The sequence below is a fragment of the Episyrphus balteatus genome, chromosome 1, assembly GCF_945859705.1.
Source record: "Episyrphus balteatus chromosome 1, idEpiBalt1.1, whole genome shotgun sequence".
Taxonomy (NCBI): Eukaryota; Metazoa; Arthropoda; class Insecta; order Diptera; family Syrphidae; genus Episyrphus; species Episyrphus balteatus.
Window position 1 is genome coordinate 121,840,659 of NC_079134.1, and position 8,166 is coordinate 121,848,824.

Consider the following 8,166-nt stretch of genomic DNA (forward strand, 5'->3'; position numbering starts at 1 on the left):
TGAGCCTCATTTGAACTTTCACTTTCATATTGATAGTAAAGTTAATAAAGCTAATTCTACTTAAGGATTTGTAAAACGATGGTTAAGGAGTTTTGCGAACCATATTTTTCTACACAACATTTGTCATACCACTGCTTGAATATTCATCTCGGGTTTGGTCCCCGTATTACTAAGTGCACATCCAATGCATCGAAGCGCAGTCCAACGATGTATAATTCGCTATGTCTTACGTGGGTTAGACTGGGTTGATCCTTTATACATTTCTCCCTATGAAGATCGTCTCAGACTTCAAAATCTGCAACCCTTATTCACTCGCCGAAACGTATATTCTATTTATACATCAGTTACTAACAGGTAGTGTAGATAGTAGAGTGCTTCAAAAATTTTTTTTTTTTTTTTCGTTCATAGCTATATCGAAAATATTGTTGGAAATGACAAAAAAAAAATACTGTAAAAGTAACAGCCCTTAATAATAATATTAAGTACTACAGGATTTATTTAAATATTTTTTGGCAAAATCCAAACGTTTTTAGGTTCACTTCCGAAATGAATAGCATTAACTCCTATCGAAAAAAGTTCAATGCAAAAGTTGTAGATAGTATAAATGTCTACAACTTTTACTCAAACCATTTTTTTATATTACCTCAAAAATATTGAAAACAATTTTTAAAAAATACGATTTTTTTATTTTTTATTTTTATCTTTTACAAAAACGGTTGGATTTTAATTAACAAAACTTGGTGTTAAATTACTTTGTTATATTTTCTATCTATTTAAAATGTTTTTTGAGCAAAAAGTTAATTTTTGGATTTTTGACAAATTTAATTTGAAAAAATAGGATATGCTTGATTCAAATTAAAAAGGTCAAAGGCCATTTGAAAAGTATAATTTGGTTTCCATGGAAAATATTTTTATCGTCAATATTATTGTCATTTACGGAAAAATCGATCTTTTTTTCAATTTTTCTCAATATTTTCTTAAACAAAAGTATAGTTTTTCCACACAATCTTAAATAAAAGGTTTTAATATAAATAACTTATTTCCAAACTTTTCAGAAATCAAAAAATTTTCGGTAACATTTTTGATTGAAAAATAGGCTATTTTTTCAAATTAAATTCGTCAAAAATCCAAAAATTAACTTTTTGCTCAAAAAACATTTTAAATAAAAAAAAACATTTTAAATAAATTTTAAACCAAGTTTTGTTAAAATCCAACCATTTTTGTAAAAGATAAAAATAAAAAATGAAAAAATCGTATTTTTTAAAAATATTTTTCAATATTTTTGAGGTTATATAAAAAATGGTTTGAGTAAAAGTTTTAGACATTTATACTATATAAAACTTTTGCATTTAACTTTTTTCGATAGGTCTATTTTTGACAGAAATCGAACAAAACCACGATATTTGACACCCACCCCACTTTTTTCGCCCACCCACCCCCTTTCTTTCAATTTGTTTGTGGGCAATGGTTTTTGCCAATACTTTTTTGAGGTACATTTTACTGTTTTTTTATTCCCTTATTAACCTTATAATCGAAAAAAAAACCCAAATACAATCAGAAGGTGTGGTTTTGTTCAGTTAAGATAAAATTACATTTTTGAAAAAAAAACGTTACAAACGAATAAAATCTAAAATAAATAAAATTGCCAATGCTTTTTTACCCACTGTATATTGTTTAGGCAGTGTAAATAATATCCCCCTACCAAAGGATTTTAATTTTTACAAATATGAAAAAAATATGGCGAAGGAAATTACCATAATCGGAGCTGTTTCTGATAACTGCCAGATATTCGACTTTAGCGGGATATTAGTCGGAAACAGAAAATTCTCCTATTACATACGTATCATGTTTCGAGGTGTTCTTCCGGAAATCGGAAATCTTTAACGAGATAAACTGGATAATAAATTGCGTCAAAATGACCTAAAAGTTAAAATGGAATGGGCATTATGTATATTTTATTATTGATACCACTGTCTTAAGAGCGTAATTTATTTACCTACTACATGATGGCACAACTCTTCTCTTTTCTGTAAGAAAAGAAGCCTTTCCCGTAATTTTTTTTAATATTAACTGTTATAATAAATGAAACACTTAATTGAACAAGATTGGTTTTTTTTTAATAATACTACCATACTATGTAAAACTTAAAAAATACTCGGGCTCAGGGTTACCGAAATTTCATGTTAAACTAGAATTTAATTGGGGGTTGAACGAAACTACTGCATTTGTTTTGTATCCAAATTTTCGAAATAGTACCTGGTAATCGTTTAAAATCTTTTACTCATCCAATTTTCGTTTAAAAAAAAAGTACGCATACACCCCAGTGAACAAAATTATTTTCTTTCTTACGTGGGTTACAGAGCGATTATACAGTGGATCCACATGCGTCTATCGGTGAGTTTATAGACATTTAGGAATGTAATTGCAGAGTGGATTGTGCAAAGCTCTATTGTTAGATTCAATAAATATGAATGAAATAAAGAGCTTTTTTTCTTGAACGCTTTCGAAAGCGTATTTTGCCGTCGGTTGTTGTTGGTGTAGTTTTATGAAGTTCTAATATTTAAACAACTAGAAGTGATCTTGAATAACTTGTAACGCCTATTTACAATTTATGGGGATTTAATACAGCTGTTCCTGTGCAGTTAAATAAGGGTTCACCCTCGGAACAAATGCCGATAGAGATTTTTTTTTCTCAAAATTTTCATTTTGGCATTCTATTACTTACCTGAAATGTACAATTCTGACTTGAGGAAATTGTATTATTTATAACTGTAAGTGTTGCCGTTGTTTTTTAATAATTTTTTTTAGAAAATTGCCCCTCCCTCCTAAAGGGGGGAGATAGAACCCCTCACATAGTAAAAAATGATTGTATTGAACTCCTCTACAAAAACCGTTATCAAATCCTGGCGCCCAAGTTATCGTACTACGTGCCGAAATAACATTTTTGTTCGGTGCTTAAACGTTCGAATTTCTGTATCTGGGTTGAAATCTAAAAATTTTGAACTGATTTTCATAAAAAATACCTCTTTTCATTTGGAAATAAATATTATTTAAGAGTTAATTTTTAAAACAGCATGTTGTTTTGAAAACATATACTTTAAATTGATGTTGAAGTTGGGCAAATGACGAAAAAAATGGAATTTTTGAACTTTGGCAGTTTATAAATTCTAGGTGGTATAACCGAATCACATGTTTTATACATTGTTGAAAAGGTACCTATGTATAATAATCTTTTATCAGAAACTATAAAAAAAAATCCAAAATTGGTGAAAATTTGACAAAGCTAGAATTTTTCAATGGGTGAAGGTAAAAAAAAACCGTTTTTTCCCCTAACTCCAGATTTCGGGGGTGTTAGGGACTTTTTAAATATCGTTTCGTAATCAGTGTGACTAGCTCTACAAAACGTGATAGGTCTCCGCTCATAGCCGTATTTAGGGGGGGGGGGGGGGTTGGGTGTTTAACCCCCCCCCCCCCGAAATTTTTGTTCATAAAATCAAAAGATACCTATATTATAAACATATACAAGTCTAATATGTGCAGCACTAAATGATTTGTTTTTGTATTTTAGTGATTTGATTACCTATATGAAAATCTCCCTTAAAATCACTACCAATTTTGCATCGTTGCAGAAGCTGTCAATGAAGTTTGTATAAAGGAAAAACAAAAATTGTTTGGTCCATCACAAAGAGTTTTTATCTCTTTGACCATTTCCTTAAGCACTATGTTAACACCTTAAAATGCTCTTTTAAGAACCCTTTAAATACCACAAGTACTTATGCAGGGTTTTTGGTGCCGAGACTAAACTATGCTTTTTCAAAGGGTTTCGGTGGCCGAACTCGAATCCAAAGACGAACTTATTCGATCACATCTCGTTTTTGACATATTACCCTTAAATCTATTTAAATCTTTCAGACATCTTTTCTACTGTCCGAGATATCTTATGTTGCTTATTACCCACTTTTGTTCTATGTTAACCTTAAATCCAGTATGTAAGCGAAAATAAATGTATCGATTTTTTCAGAGACTGTAGTACCTACCAACGCCAGGAAATAACCTCGAAAACTGGTAAAAAGCGGGATTTTCGATTTTCTAACGGGAATATCTCAAAAACGCGATGTGATAGAATTTTTCTGAGTTCGGATTTGAGCTCAGCACATAAAAAAACCTTTAGAAAAGTATATCTTGGTTTCTGTAACAAAAACCTTGTTGGCCATACTCAAAATAAAAAAAATGCAATTATACTTTTGCAATGGAAGAAAAACTTGTTTTTATTTCTAAAAATTATAAGAGAAAGTAACGGGACATTTTGTTCTTCTCAATATTCTTGTTTTTTGATCCCCTTTAATAAAAAAAATAGTAGGGTGTCGCTGCAATACTCGGTTTTATATAAATAGCATTTTTATATGGTGCGATTATACTTTTGCAAAGCACTGTATTTACAACATTTCGTTATTATTTTGTTTCAAATTATATATAGGTATTAAACAATTTCAGTTTATTGTTAAATTTTAAAGTGAAGTATAACAATGGTCAACAAAATTAAACTTCTTTTTTGTTACAGAAACCAGGGTATACTCTTCTATAGGTTTTTTGTGTGCTGAGCTCGAAACCGAAGTCAGAAAAATTCGATCACATCAAGTTTTTGAGATATTCCCGTTAGAAAATCGAAAATGCCGCTTTTTACCAGTTTTCAGGGTTATTTTTTAGCGTTTACTTATTTTTTTTAAAATTGAATTTGTAACAGTTTCTAAAAGAATTAAGTTTTGTCTCTCTAAATCCGTTTAAATCTTTTAAATATCTATTTTCTTCCTCGAGAAATCATAACTTGAAATCAAAGTGCTTGGGGCATCTCATATTTATTTGCTTTTAATAGCAAATATCGAAAAGTTCTGTACCAATCGCTTTCAAATTTTGACACAATTCTTTTAGAAACTGTTACAAATTTAATTTAAAAAAAAATAAGTAAACGCTAAAAAATAACTTTGAAAACTGGTAAAAATCGGCATTTTCAATTTTCTAACGGGAATATCTCCAAAACGTGATGTGATAGAATTTTTCTGACTTCGGATTCGAGCTCAGCCTATAGAAAAGTATACCCTGGTTTCTGTAACAAAAACCTTGTTGACCAGTGTAATTAGCTCATGTCAAACAACTTGGATTATTTAAAATTTTGGTTTTTAAGTATTGCTAATTTCATTTAGAACTCAATAGATAGAATGTACCTGTCAATTTTCTGCTACAAAATTTCAGTGCAAGAAAAAGTACATTTTTCAATTTTTTAATTGTACGAAATAATTTTTTTTATAAAGCCTTAGATTGGTTAAAATTTGTTTCTTAAAAAAAATTTTCTTGCTCGCTAACGCTCGCAATTTATATCAACCAACTTATCACTCTTTGTACCTACAAAACTAGAGATGCCGCTGAATATTCGGCCATTTTTAAATTACGTTTACCGTAAGCAGGGCTTTTTTAAACTTTTAACTACGAATTCCTCTCCTAAAAATACTTAAAAAGGATATTGGCAAATTTTTCGCTTCTACACAGTTCCAATGACTATTTGATTTAGCGGGATTTAGAATCGACTGCAGTTACATATAGTTGATACAAAGTATTGTGATTTCTAAAAAAAATTTTGTTTGGTCTCAGCTAACCCCCCCCCCCCCCCGAAATGAAATCCTAGCTACGGCTATGTCTCCGCTCGCGTATATTTTTAATGTTACAAAGTGATATAATAAAAAAAGAACAAATACTCCTCTGTAAACAGGGGCGGACTGGGAGTCAAAGGGCCTTCCGGGACTTTTAGGAAAAGGGCCACAAAATACTTACATAATTATTTACTTACTCGAAATATTTAAAAATAAAAGTTGATATGCAGAAATTGTTTTTTTATATACAGTGGTCGAAAAATAATTAGAAACAAGCTCTTTTTTTTCAAAATGTATGTATGTTCTTAATATAAATAAAAAATATTAGAAATATTTTTTAACGTCTTTATTGCACCTTCTTTTTCTAAAATATAAGGGGTTGGTCTGTCAGGAATATTTGTTAAGGACGTTTTATCTATTTTTTTGGAACATGTGGCATTTTACGAGGACTGCAACCACATTAACTGACTTATAGAAATTAGTCGGTGATAGTCCTTTTTATTAATTGTACCTACTTTTAATTAATTGACCAAGTTTGGAAAATGTAAATGCTAAAAATCATTTATTTTTTCAAATAAAAGCATTTATTTTTAAAAGTTTTCGTGAATTTATCCAGTGCTTTTGTTTGTCATGTTAAAGCTTCACAAGAAAAAGTTTTTTGAATAATAAACCCTTTAAAATTTCAAAACTTTTAATTACATGTTACAAAAAAAAAAAAATAATATTTTTAATAGTTACTAACAGTACCTTTTACTGAACCGGTAAATTAGGTACTTCGACAAATTAATTAAATTTTATATCATTTTTTAAATTGATATTAAAATTCTTATAAAATTAAATTAAAAATATTTTTGTGAGTTATCAGGTACATAAAAAGCTTTGATATTCTAAGCAACTTTATCTATGCATTCTATTACGATTTTATAATGTTTTTTGTCCCGGATTTTGCTCAAAGAAATATGGTCACCGACGGTGACTCACCGTAATTATACCACAACTCGTGTTTGCTAAAAATTTGTTAAATATTTTGTATACAAAGGGTGTCCCAAAAGTAATGGATCAAACGAAATATGCTGATAGGCTGACTTTAGGACTCTCAGAATTTGGTAACTTGTTAATCTCAAATTCTTACGGTTTTCGATTTAATGCAGTTTTTGCGTAATTTCGAAAAGTCCCGACTTTGCAACTGTATTTTGCTCCCTCCGCTCATAATAGATTTTTGTTTTTTACAATTCTTTCACTAAAACATTTCTTAATAATAAGAAATAATTAATAAATCAAAATATTTTTTGCTGCAAATCAATTAAGAGTTCAATATTTTTTAAAAACTCAATTTGTTACTTTTATTTCAAAATTTTGTCACCTAAATCTCTAATTAGGGGAGATTAGGTACTGTTGAAGCAAAGGACGGTTGAAACAATACAAGTAGCTCGAGAATCGTTAGTGATACAGTATGATTTATAGGGAATCGAATGTATTTGAAATTTCAATTGTTTGTCAAAAGAGCTTTTTTTTTTCGGAAAATGAGAGGAACTATGTGATCGAAGAGCTACCTTACGGAAAGGGTATGAAATATTGTTTCAGTGTATGTATTTGTTTTTAAAACATTGTGAAAATCGAAAGCTTGGTCTTGTTCAAGCTTTTTTAAAATGAAAGAGAGATATACAAACAAGCTACTAGGGGGAAGAAGAAAAAACATCGTGTTTACTTTTTTGTACTTTTTTGACTTTGTGTTTTGATAGTTCAGGCTTAACACAACAAATAAAGTACCTTGGCACCACTGTTTTTATCGAGAGAAAGTAAAATCTGGATAATTATCTGGATTTTTCAAAAATCTATACAGATAAAGTTTTTGTTGTTTTTTGCCTCGAAAGATTCATATAGGGCCCCCAAACAGAATTCGGTAGGCCTCCAAGGATTCATAGGAGGCCCACAAACAGAATTAGGTAGGCCCCTAAAGATCCATAGGAGGCCTTCTATAAACATGATTCTGTGGGCCTCGAAAGATCCATATGGGGCCCCCTGAAAATCCATAGGGGGCCCACAAACAGAATTCGGTAGGCCCCTAAAGATCCATAGGAGGCCTTCATTGACTTAAACGCCATAAACATGATTCTGTGGGCTTCGAAAGATCCATATGGGGCCCCCTGAAAATCCATAAAGGGCCCAGAAACAGAATTCGGTAGGCCCCTAAAGATCCATAGGAGGCCTTCGTTGACTTAAAAGATATAAACATGATTCTGTGGGCTTCGAAAGATCCATATGGGGCCCCCTGAAAATCCATAGGGGGCCCACAAACAGAATTCGGTAGGCCCCTAAAGATCCATAGGAGGCCTTCATTGACTTAAACGCCATAAACATGATTCAGTGGGCCTCGAAATATCCATATGGGGCCCTTTGAAAATCCATAGGGGGGCCACAAACAGAATTCGGTAGGCCCATTAAGATCCACAGGAGGCTTACGTTGACTTAAATGCCGCAAACATAATTCTGTGGGCCTCGAAACATACATAGGGGGCTC